The 12758-nt window shown below is 38.7% G+C and overlaps 1 pseudogene; it reads right to left on the minus strand.

The window, feature by feature from the left end:
• Positions 1-1548: 1548 nt before the first annotated feature.
• Positions 1549-2476, minus strand: LOC123785283 (olfactory receptor 5M3-like; annotated as a pseudogene).
• Positions 2477-12758: the final 10282 nt, after the last annotated feature.

Consider the following 12758-nt stretch of genomic DNA (forward strand, 5'->3'; position numbering starts at 1 on the left):
CTGGGTATTTATCCCAAAGATACAGACCTAATGAAAAGAAGGGCCATAAGGCCCCCAATGTTCATAGCAGCATTGTCCACAATAGCCAAATCGTGGAAGGAGCCGAGATGCCCTTCAACAGATGACTGGATTAAGAAGCTGTGGTCCATATATACAATGGAATATTACTCAGCCATCAGAAAGAACGAGTTCTCAACATTTGCTGCAACATGGACAGCACTGGAGGAGATAATGCTAAGTGAAATAAGTCAAGCAGAGAAAGACAATTATCATATGATTTCTCTCATCTACGGAACATAAGAAGTAGGAAGATCGGTAGGGGAAGAAAGGGATAAAGGTAGGGGGGTAATCAGAAGGGGGAATGAAACATGAGAGACTATGGACTATGAGAAACAAAATGAGGGCTTCAGAGGGGAGGGGGGTGGGGGAATGGGATAAACTGGTGATGGGTAGTAAGGAGGGCACGTATTGCATGGTGTTATACGCAACTAATGAATCATCGAACTTTACATCAGAAACCAGGGATGTACTGTATGGTGACTCACATAATATAATAAAAAAAAAAACATTAAAATAAAAAAAAAAGGTCCCACAAGTTTCTTACTGCAACCAAACCCAATTGTGCTATTTTAAAAAACATAAAGGAAAAAAGAAAAAACGACAGAGTAAATCTATCTCTACATCTTCCCCAAATTTTCTAAATGTAACTTGTTGCAATATATTTATGGAAACACGTCCCAAATTCTAAAACATCACTGAGATTGTGTTAGCACCTTCTGATAGTCATTGTAACCAAAGGCATAAAATGGATCTTAAAGGGATACCATAGGATACCAAGTATGTTCACAGACAAATAAAGTGTATTGAAGTAATTATCAAATATTTAAAATGCAAACACTCATCCAGTATACAGTTACATCAATTACCATGGTTACATAGATTTTATAGCATAGTCTACTAAAACATCTGATTGTCAGGGATGTTGTCTCCAATTATAACAATGCCTCATGGTGAAATTATATTGAAATTGAAGCGTTTAAAAATAATAACCTATAATCTCAAACCAATACCCATTCTAGGTGCAAAAAGAGACCATGTCAGTTCTTTTAAGACCGTACTCAAACAGTGATTTGTGAGATATTGAGAAGCCATGAACAAACATTCCCAGTCACAAAAGAAACCACCAAATTGGACAGTGTGTGAAAGGGAAAGAATGGACCCTATGCCCACACATCTTCTCATCTCAGATCTCATAGACCCAGAGAGTCTGGTGGACAATATGCTTCCCTTACCCTTGCGCCCTCACTCCTGTCTCAATCATGTTTTCTTTGTCTATTTATTGAAAACATAAATGACAAATTATCTCAGAATTATTTGAAAGTCAATTTACACTGCTTCTGTTGAAGCGTGGGTCTCATCCTACATTTGAAGTGTCTGTTCTACTTAATCAAAAATGTTCTACTGACTGCTTTGCTCATGGCCTCCTTTACATCTTTGTTCCTGAGACTGTAGAAGCGTGGGTCTCATCCTACATTTGAAGTGTCTGTTCTACTTAATCAAAAATGTTCTACTGACTGCTTTGCTCATGGCCTCCTTTACATCTTTGTTCCTGAGACTGTAGATCATTCAACATGGGAATTACCGTGGTGTAAAACACGGCCACCATCTTGCCCTGTTCCACAGACTCTTCCGTTGGACTTCTGAGATACATGAAGAAGAGGGTTCCATAAAATATAGTGACAGCTGTCAAGTGGGAGCCACATGTGGAGAAGGCTTTCTTTCTTCCTTCTGCTGAGCGCATCCTCAGGATGGCAATGAGGATAAATACGTAGGAGACGATAATGACGAGCAAGGAATAGGAGAAGTTGAGACCTGCCAGTGTGCGCATGGTGTATTCTTTGACGAAGGTTCCTGCACAGGCCATTTTGATGAGGGCTGGGTCTGCACAGTAGAAGTGGTTGATCTCAATGTTCCCACAGAAGTACAAACCATGGGTCCACAGTGTTGAGATCAAACTAATGAAGAAGCCATACATGTAAGGAAAAGAGATCAGCCGAATACAGATGGTCCTTGACATTCGGCGGCTATAGAGCAGAGGGTTGCCGATCGCCATGTACCTGTCAAAGGCCATCACGGCAAGGATGAACACCTCCACGTGGACAAAGGCAATGAAGAAAAAGCACTGCACTATACAGCCAGGGTACGAAATGGTTTTGATCTCAGCTACCAAATTTTCTAACATCTTTGGCGTGACATTAGAGGAGAACCGCACATCTGCAAAGGATAAGTGGCTCAGGAAAAAGTACATGGGGCTGTGGAGCTGGGGACTGATCCTGATTAATAGGATCATGCCAATGTTCCCAATCAGCGTGATAATGTAAACCAGTAAGAACACCACGAAGAAAAGGAGTTGTAATTCAGGACGATTGGTTAATCCCAAGAGAATAAATTCTGTCACATCAGTAAAATTGAGCATTTTCTTAAATCTGATCCAGGTAAAGATGCATGTTATCTAACAAAATAAAGAGAAATCAGAAAACACACAGACCAAATATAGCCGTTCTTCATGGATAATGTCATTTCTTAACCCATTCTCTTTCAATTCCTCGGCTAGTTTTCTTTCGGTTTTTCCTTTTTTTCTTTCTCACACATCTTTTCTTAGCAGTATCTCTTTCTCTTGTGCATGTAACTCTATGAGATATTTTTACAAAGAAAATAGGAAAGTGATATAAAATTATAGAAATATACCGACAGAACTTGTGATAGTTATTCTCGTACACAAAAATTTCAGGAGAGGTGCCTGTGTGGCTCAGTCAGTGAAGTGACTGACTCTCATTTTGGCTCAGGTCAAGAATTCAGGGTTGTGAGATCGAACCCAGCATCAGGCTGCAACTTCATAGGGGAGTCTACTTTGGATTTTCTCTCCTTCTCCCACTACCCCTCCCCTCCATCTCTCTAAAATGAATAAATAAATCTTTTTTAAAAATAATACTAGGAGTCATAACAATCTCTGGAATCTTGGTGTTTTTGCACAGAAGTTGTTTTCTTATTCATATAACAAGCTAATGCAGATGTTACTGGGAGGCCTTCCTTCCAGTGACTGAATGAGCCCCAGTCAGGATCCTCGCTGGGGATGAACCTCCTTAAGGTTCTCTCTCTTCCTCCCTGTCCCTTTCTCTCCCTCTCTTAAAAAAAAAATCAGAAGGAGAATGTTTGTTCTTGCTATCTCTTGAAAAGAAAACATCTTTTAACACCAGCCCCACATTTTAAAATGTGCATACATTTTATCTCTTCACTAGATTTATAAAGTTTTGAAGGTCTATAATATAGTAGAAATTTACTCAAAGCCACAAAGAAATACTATTTCATAATCAGAAAGTTCAGTGTCCATTATGAATCTTGCAAATTGAACTGTTTATCATAGAAATGACTTAATAAAACTGTAGAAAATGGTTTACTGTAAACCAATCATCCTTATCCAAAAAAAGCAAAATCTTTTAAAGCATCACATTAATTTAAGATTTTTTTTTAATTTTGAAAATTGACCTAATCGACAATTGAATCATTGCCAGACATTTGTCCACCTTGCAAACAAATCAAATAAGAATAAATTGAAGCTTCACCTCTCCTTTTAGAACGCCTTCTCCCTTGGGTCTGGAAGCATTAACAAATTCTATGGCAGCCTCTTTCTTCCTTTCTTTCTGTCTTAGAACTTGGAATAAAATAAGAGCAATGAGACACTGAGTGAGAGCCTACCATACTCTTCTATCAATATTTAAGCTTAAAATAATGACATTTCTAAAACATACCAAAAAGCTAAGGACATTTTTGAAGGGTTGGAGAGGAAATAGTTTTTAGTTTTTGACTGTATCAGATTAAGATGCCTAACTATCTGGATTCTGAATACCATTTAGGATATTCTAATTCAGTAGTTTAAATATTTTGAGCTCATTTGCCAGCAGTAATATTCTACGTATAGCTTGTTTATTTATGAAACAATAGATTGCACAATGATAATTGGTTCTTCATATAATCCTGTTGTATTTGCCAGCAAAACACAAGTTAGAAAAACATCATCCACAATACTTTTATATTTATTCATTCACTCTCTCACTCATTCAATTATGTAGTTAATACTTTCCAGAAAAATCACTGGTTCTTCTCTTACCCATAATAAGCTGTTATGTCCAACCTGTTTCTTGTGTGAAAAGACACAACTTTTCTTACCCATTATCATCTGAGATCTGTCCTGCCCTCTTTATTCTCTAGGATTTGTCTCTATGTTAGTTTTCCAGCTATATCTGTGCCTCCCATTGCTCATTTCCTGGTTGAAATTTATGTGCTAGAAATCAGATGGTGATTAGAAAAACAGGAAATGGATTTTATCCTCCCTTAGGCTATTGGCAGTGACTGGGGCAAAGAGAAAGGGATTGCATGATACATCCTCTTTGCCAAAATGGTATGTTCAGAGAGGTGTTACCTCATCTAACCGTGAATTTGAAAAAAAGAGAAATAGAAAACATTGTCAACTCTATTCCTGATCCTCTTTGCTCAGTAGGGAGATCTACATGATTCATTTACCTTCTTCCAAATAATTATCCAATTTCCACGTATTTAGGCAAGAAACCTGTTAATGTTCTCAGCCTATTCTATCCAAGCACTCTTAAGAAACATTTTTTTTTACAAATGCATTGATTTCTTGATGATTAATAAACCATATGATTGCTATGTATGAGAACATCTTAATTGCTTCTTTTTCACTTATGGCAAATATGATCAAAACATAGAAGCAAAAGTTAAATGCTATTAGGAAGTGAGGAGCGTATCAGTGAGTAAGTCAAGCCATAGGAGCTGAAGTCTCCAGCTCAAAGGTCTCAAATTTTAGTCGGCATTTAACGACAAATCTGGACAGGGGAGCAGAATGAGATTCAAGCTGTTGACGCTAGGGCCATTCATCTATGTCTTCGACCAGCTCAGTCTGTGGTGGGATAGATGTAGCATGATCAAATGCCATCCAGTTTGCTCAGGAATTTCCTGGTCTAGAAATGCAAGTTTTGCATCCCAGGAAACGCCTCAGTCTTAGGCAAACCAAGAAAATTGCTTCCCCTTGGAAATGTCTGGGCCCATAGAGGACCTGCCAACATCTTACAGTCATCTTCAGAGCGCTATTTTTAACAAGGCAGAGAACAATAGAAAAATCATATGCAGAGTGAGGTTGTTCTCCCAGATTGTCTCCATGTTCAAGCTCCAACAATCAAAGGATGTAGAAGAAAAGGGACAGAAAAGGACGAGTGGGTTCTAAACAGTACATGGTCATTTCTTAATGTCTTCAGGGTAAGAGGGCTTGTCAATCATTGTGCTTCAACTGATTGTTGGTTTGAGCACAGATGGTAGAACAGTGTAAAAGTTCCACTGAGTGACTCTGCACATGCGTATGGGGGAGAAAGAGGAAAGAAGGAGAGGGAGAGAGAGACGGAGGGTAAAGTGAGAGAAATGGAAAATGATACTTGTACTAAAAGAGAAAATGTCTTTAATAGAGAAAACAGAAATACTATCATCTGACTATCATGTAACAACTCTTTATGGGAAGGAGTTCCATTGTTTGTTGGATGAGATGGGGCATAATTCTGCAGATGTTGGACTGTGGCATCAGGCCAAAGGCCCCAGCCACATGCATTGCTGCAACAAAGCTTCTCATCCCACTCCATGATAACCCTTCCCAAGAACATTCTCTCTCTACGCAGAATGACAAGGACGACCTAGAGGGCCACCACTTCAGACTGATTCCATAAAAGCACATAGAATGTCCTTGTGCAGGAACCTACCTGTACATGAAGGAAAAGTGTCCTCAGAAACATCTCCTCTGTTATTGTCAGTGGATAATTCAGTAGGATTTATAAGGGTTGGATCTCCCGCTAGGGGGCTTTCTCACTGGAGAGTATAGACAGAAACCGGAAGAGGTCATTAAAAACCTATGCACTGCATCATCTATAACGGGAAATGCATCTCAACAGCAAAGTCACTCCCAGCAGAATTACAATTTTTAAAATAAACAAAGTAAAAGGGCTAGAAGAACCTGAGACTTTACCTCTTCCTCTTTTAAAATGTTTTGTCTGTTGCCCTGTGACTCTGTTACATTTGTTTGTGGTGGGGGGATCTTAGTGTCCCATGCGATAATAATCATGTCAGTATTACATCAGTCATGCGTTTCAAGCAATCTGTACTACATGAGTACAATTCTGTGTATTAATAAAGTCCCTTCCATGTTCAGTATGGAAGAGTTGTAAAAAGAATGAGAAAATAAAGGAAGATGCATGTCATATATCATATTCTTTTTTTTTTTTAAGATTTTACGTATTTATTCGACAGAGATAGAGACAATCAGCGAGAGAGGGAACACAAGCAGGGGGAGTGGGAGAGGAAGAAGCAGGGTCATAGCAGAAGAGCCTGATGTGGGGCTCGATCCCATAACGCCAGGATCACGCCCTGAGCCGAAGGCAGACGCTTAACCACTGTGCCACCCAGGCGCCCCTATCATATTCACATGTCATTGATGAGCCTCAAACGGGCTTCTCTGCGTCTGAAAAGAATTAACACACTTCTCTAACACCTAACTGAATTCCCAGATTAGAGTTTGATAATATTTTATTGTTTAAAAGGAATTCCTTGGTAAATGCTTTTTATTACTAGAAGATGATTTCTAATAGCTACCCTCTCCCTGTACTGAATAGTTTCTACTCATTTAGAAGATAAATTAGCAGAATTTAATCTGGGAGATAGAAGGTTCTAATTTTTATTGCTTTAATGCAGAGCATTGTATGCAGATGTGGTAGGTTAATTTTCAGTTCACCATCTCTTCATTGTAAGGCATGCAACTTTGTTCCTCTAAATGAGATTAATTAATATTTTGAGGCTCCATTTTTCAAAGTGAAAGACAGTTAAGTCGATTCAGTCCTGCCCCTACTTTCCATGGGTCTGCACCTGACTTATACAAGATGAATGTACTATGAGGCATTGAAAAACACAATTCTTGACCTTGTGATCAGCATCTACAAGCATTGACATGCATTTACTTACTTATATATCCACTTACTATGGGCCTGAGGTAGAGTTTAAAAAAAAATTTTAAAGCACCTGCTATCATGGAGATGATATTCTAAAGATACAATCTCATCCTTATCTGATGAGTTTTCCATATTTAGAACTCAACAACTGGGGCACCTGGGTGGTCGGTCATTTAAGCAGTCCAAGATCGGCAGAATTATGCCCCATCTCATCCAATAAACAATGGGACTCCTCCGCATAAAGAGTTGCTACATGAAAGCCAACAGTCTGGAGCTACCACACTGTACAGGTCCATAGAAATTCTTGGAAGACTGAAGCCGTACCTCCATAGACACATGTTGTAATCATTGTCAGTTGCGGAATTTGTTGCTTCCAATGGCTCAACTGGAACAAAGAATATAGGCTCTCCTACTACTTGAATTCTACAAATCTAATGAAATGGATGTTATATCCTCCCTCAATTCCCAAATCATATGCAGAGAAAATGGACGAAAGACATAGATTCTTCTATTTTTAGGAAACACAACCTGAAAGTTTTTATTTTATTTTTGTCTCTCTCCTTCCTCCAAATTACGATGTTTTTCTGGATGTTTTAATTAACTCCGTTTTCACATTTACTATGTATTTCCGAATTCCTTCTTCCTCATCTAGTATGTACGTATGTAATCGATAATTGTATAATATTAACTATCATAACCTGAATACAATGCTTAACAATGATAACCTAGAAAGAAAGACTGTTTGGAGCATGAATCAGTCAACAAGTTTTTAGCTAAGTCGTAAATTATATAGAGAAATGTGTGCAAGACCGTTGGAGCTGGATAGCATAAAGTCCGTTAAGTGTTCCGTAAACTGATCTTTGCTAACTCAACACAACAGTAATTAAAAAAAAAAAAAAAAAAAACTCAATGAACCAAACTACTACTTCCCGTTCTGCCTGACCTGAGGGACCACTGGCCACATATACCATGGCAGCAACCGAAGTGTGGACATGAACACAAACTGATGCAGTCTGCTTGTCTTGTCAACTGTGGCAATGCACAGTGCCTTCCAGTAAATAAGGAACCATTTTTCTGGCATCAACTCTTCCCATTGTTTCTCCCATTTATTACACTCCAGCCACATGGCTTTTCTTTCTGTGTCTTCAACATGCCAGGCTTCATCCTGAAACTTTGTAGTTGCTAGTGATTCTCCAGGTTACAGTTCCCATAGGTCTGTTTGTGTTTGCCTTCTTCTGATCCAAGAGGCTTGGATTCAAAGTGTCACTTCTCTAAGAGTCCTTTCCCAGCCGCTGAAATTGACACATCAGCACAACCCTCACTTCTGATGTTGCCAAGTCACTGTCTTTCACACTGCCTTGCTTTACCTTCTGCACAGCACTGACCAACAGCTGAAACATTTTATTATGTTTGTGTGCATGCCTTGCTATTGAAATACCCCACCTCTGAGACTTAATACAGGACGTTTCCTGCCTTGTGTATTGCTGAATCTCTCGTTTGTAGCCTCTTCCCAGTAATCGACATAGGTTGAATGAATGAAACATTTTAAACCAAGAGTAGCAATCACTATCTCCAGATAACAGCTCTGCAACAAACCTAGAGAGCAACCACAGCAGAATCCAAAATGAAGACAGAAAGCTCCCAGGGAGAAAATGTGTAAATTATAGGTCACTTATTGGTTTGTCTCTGCAAGAGGTGCTTTTTAGTTCTGTGAAAGTTTGGCAAGAAATTAAAAAAAAAAAAAAAAGCAAAGTAAAACAACCAGTAACTCTGAAAAACAAATAATTGTGCAAGAAGAGAATTGCATTCATATTATTATGTAAAGTGTTGGTTATCAGTAAGTGTAATGTTCGTAGTGCTACTCATATTATTCTTTAGGTATTACTAATGATATATTTAAAGTTATTTTTTTAAAAGATTTTATTTATCTATTTGACAGAGATAGACAGCCAGCGAGAGAGGGAACACAAGCAGGGGGAGTGGGAGAGGAAGAAGCAGGCTCATAGTGGAGGAGCCTGATGTGGGGCTCGCTCCCATAACGCCAGGATCATGCCCTGAGCCGAAGGCAGACGCTTAACTGCTGTGCCACCCAGGCGCCCCGTATTTAAAGTTATTTTAACCACACTTACCAATTAAAGAAAAACTTCAAATGTGACCACACTGGAAAGATGAGGAGAAAGAACTGGTGGTTCTTGGGTAGGGATGCAGGGATAGGTGGAAGCATTTTTATACTTTAACTTCAGTAAGAAGACGCCAATCAATTGTGCACATGTTTGAAAATCAATACATAGACACATAAGCCTATAATTTAAAATGAGTTAGTGCCCAACGACAATAACAAGGTGTTAGCTACGGGGAGATGGCGGGGTGTGGGGGGGGGGGGGAGAGACAGGAACGGTATAAGCCTGTAGTACTATTTGACATTTAAAACAATATATATGCTTTACATTAGTAATTTTAAATAATTACAATAAGGTAGTTAAACTGAAAACATGCATATGTGTAGAAACAGAAAAAAACTAAAAACATAAAATCCCAAACACGATTTTTGGAGGGTCGTGGTGCTTCATTTCTCTGTTACATGCATTCACATGTTTGAATTCTGTATAGTTACTACAGTCTCAGTCAGAAGAGGCTACTCACTGCCGCGGAAATAAGCAACTCAACATATGGTAGCAGCCTGTAAGACGGAGGGCACCTCTCATCCATCCCACATTTCTAGTGTGAGTTGGTGGAGGGCGATTTCCCACATGTCTTCACTCAAGAACCCACGCTTACAACTTACATTTTTTAAATATCACTGGTCACCAGGAAAAGGGGGGAAAAAAGAAACACTGAAGGGTTTTCTTATGAGCAATGAAGTGCTCAGCTGAGAAGTGACACATATGAATTCTAATCTAACTCATCGTCCAGAAATAGCCACACCCTTCCACCTAAACCCCAAACAGGAGAAAGGTAAGGCTAGCATGGGCACAAAGGGCAAAGAAATTAAAATACCTAGTGAGCAAAATGAATGACGAGTACAGACATGTCCATTTATGTAAGGAAATTTTACTTCTCATGTTTGATCTTTAAAAAAAAGTTATTAAAAGTTTTAGAAATACAATGTTCCCCTTTGATGTACCATATTTCTCATTTCATCATCAATTCCATCCTGTAACTTAGGAAAAAAGTCTAGAAAAAATTGGGAGGCCAGACAGTTTCTTTTTGCTTAAGGTATCTAGAGTTGACTTCTGTTGCTTGAAAGGAAAAAATTCAGACTCCTAATATTATCTAAAATGTCCATGTTTATTTTTCTATATTGAAGTCATCTATTTTCCTTAAGAATGTCACGCAGGAAACTACTCTTCGAATATGAATGCTGAGGAACGGAATGCCATAGGATTGCTTTGAGGGTGAGTTGAGTTAATATTTAGAAAGCACTTACATCACTGTGTCTTATAGGCCAAGCTCTGACTCAAGTGTTCATTTAACCATCACACAACCCTATTGCATTTGGTCCTTATCACCATGGATAATGGCAAACTTGTCAAGGTTAGTATACAGGATAATATTATACACAACCCCATGTTCTGATTACAACAACAACAGCAACAGCAACAAGCACAAAACATGTGCTGTGTAGTCAACTGGTTGAGTTCCCGTTCCGGCTTTAGCACTTTGAATCCGACTCAACCGGGAATATTACTTAATATTTTGGGGTTTCAGTTTCTTCTACTGCAAACGGGGTTTCATAAATGGGCAGGACTATTTGGAAGATTACATGGAATAAAGTGTGCTCTCTGCATAGCGTTATAAACAAGCCATATCAAGCCCTCAAGAAATGTGAGCTCCCAGTCATGTGAAATGAAGAATTCTAGAGAATGCCATTCAGTATGTGCTGATTCCCTTATCTTCTCGGCTCATTACTTGATCACTTTTATAAATCACAGCACCAGAAGTCCTAAATGTCTACACCTTCCAGGTAATTGGCATTCTCCCTTCCATGTAGGCATTTATAAATCATAAATCTAATTTGATAATATTCGTGTTTGCCCAAATAAGTAACAGAGCGTTCATGGTTATACACACTCCCAGAATAAAGACACCTACCAGCTACAGGGGAACAACCGTCTTTACAAGGAATATTCGTGGCTCTTCTGGTGAGTAACGCAGGCAGAATTTACAGTATTTGTTTGTTAACTCCATTTCCCTAAGAGACTGCACAAACAGGTGAAGGGGAGGCAATCACTTTGTTAGATCATTTTTCTCACTGCCGGAGTCCCCTGGAGAAATCACAGCTGGCACGGTGAAGATCGAACATGAGAGCTCACCACTGTGAAGCCTTTTCTCCTTTACGTTGAGGCTCAGCTTTTTCCTTCATACACCGGAAGTCTATCCAGTAACAGTGACGTCAGCCATGGATGCTCAGATGGCATTCTGTTTCCCATGGTGATTTTCAGCTTAACCAGGTTTTCTGAGACAGTGTCTTCCACAGCATTGTCCCAACTTTGAGTCACAATTCTGTTACCATGTCACCTTGCATTATGGGCTGACTCCTGTTTCTCTGAAATCTGTATGTCAAAGTCCTGACTCCCCCTACCTTAGAATATGACTGTATTTAGAGGTAACATCTTTGAAGAGGAAATCAAAGTAAAATGAGGTCCTAGGAGTAGGTCTCAATCCAAGATGACTGGTGTCCTTATAAGAAGAAGAGAGTAGGACACAGACACACAGAGTAAAGACCATGACAAGACACAGGGAGATGACAGCTTTTGTAAACCAAAGGGAAAGTCCTCGGGAAAAAAACAGCATTTTTGGCAATTTGACCTTGGATGTCTAGCCTCCAGGACTGTGAAAAAATAAATTTCTGTTTTTGAAACCCCCCAGTCTGTAGTATTTTGCTATGGCAGCCCTAGCAAACTCCTATAGTCTGTGTACTGCAGATATACAGAATGCTTTAATAACGGAATGAAGCGAGACCACCATTTTTATGTCATCATACTAGAAAACTAAATGAAATGCATTATTTTTTCTTTTTTTTATTATGTTCAGTTAGCCACCATATATACACTACATCATTAGTTTTTGATGTGTTCAATGTTTCATTAATTGATAATAACACCCACTACTCATCACAACCCGTGGCCTCCTCAAATTACTCTCCAAATAGGCAAATTGATAAGTTTTCCCAAACTCATCCATTCCATTTTTTCTAATAAGAAACGCAAAATCTTTTCATTCTAGCTAACTATTTGAACACTTTCCATTAGTGTACCTGTGAACACACGTTCCAATAACCTTTTCAATTAATTAATTTTTTAAGTTCTAATTGATCCTCACGACTTACATCAAAAGAATTGGATCCATCTCCTTTTTTTTTTTTCCTTTCATTTTGAGTCTCTTTATTTTTATTTCTTTGGGGAGGTTGTTTTTTTTTTAATGATATTTATTTTGTTATATTAGTCACCATACAGTACATCCCCAGTTCTTGATGCAATGTTCCATGATTCATTACTTGCATATAACACCCAGTGCACCATGCAGTATGTGCCCTCCTTAATACCCGTCACCGGCCTATCCCACTTTTTTTTTATTTTTAATGCACTAAATCTTTAGGTTCTGTAAAATGTCTTGAGCGATATGCTGAATCACAATCTATTGACATGACAGATGCTTATGAAACACAGACGACAATATTCACTGAATTTTATT

This window comes from Ursus americanus, chromosome 24, assembly GCF_024610735.1.
Source record: "Ursus americanus isolate L20-20 chromosome 24, mUrsAme1.1.p, whole genome shotgun sequence".
Classification (NCBI taxonomy): Eukaryota; Metazoa; Chordata; class Mammalia; order Carnivora; family Ursidae; genus Ursus; species Ursus americanus.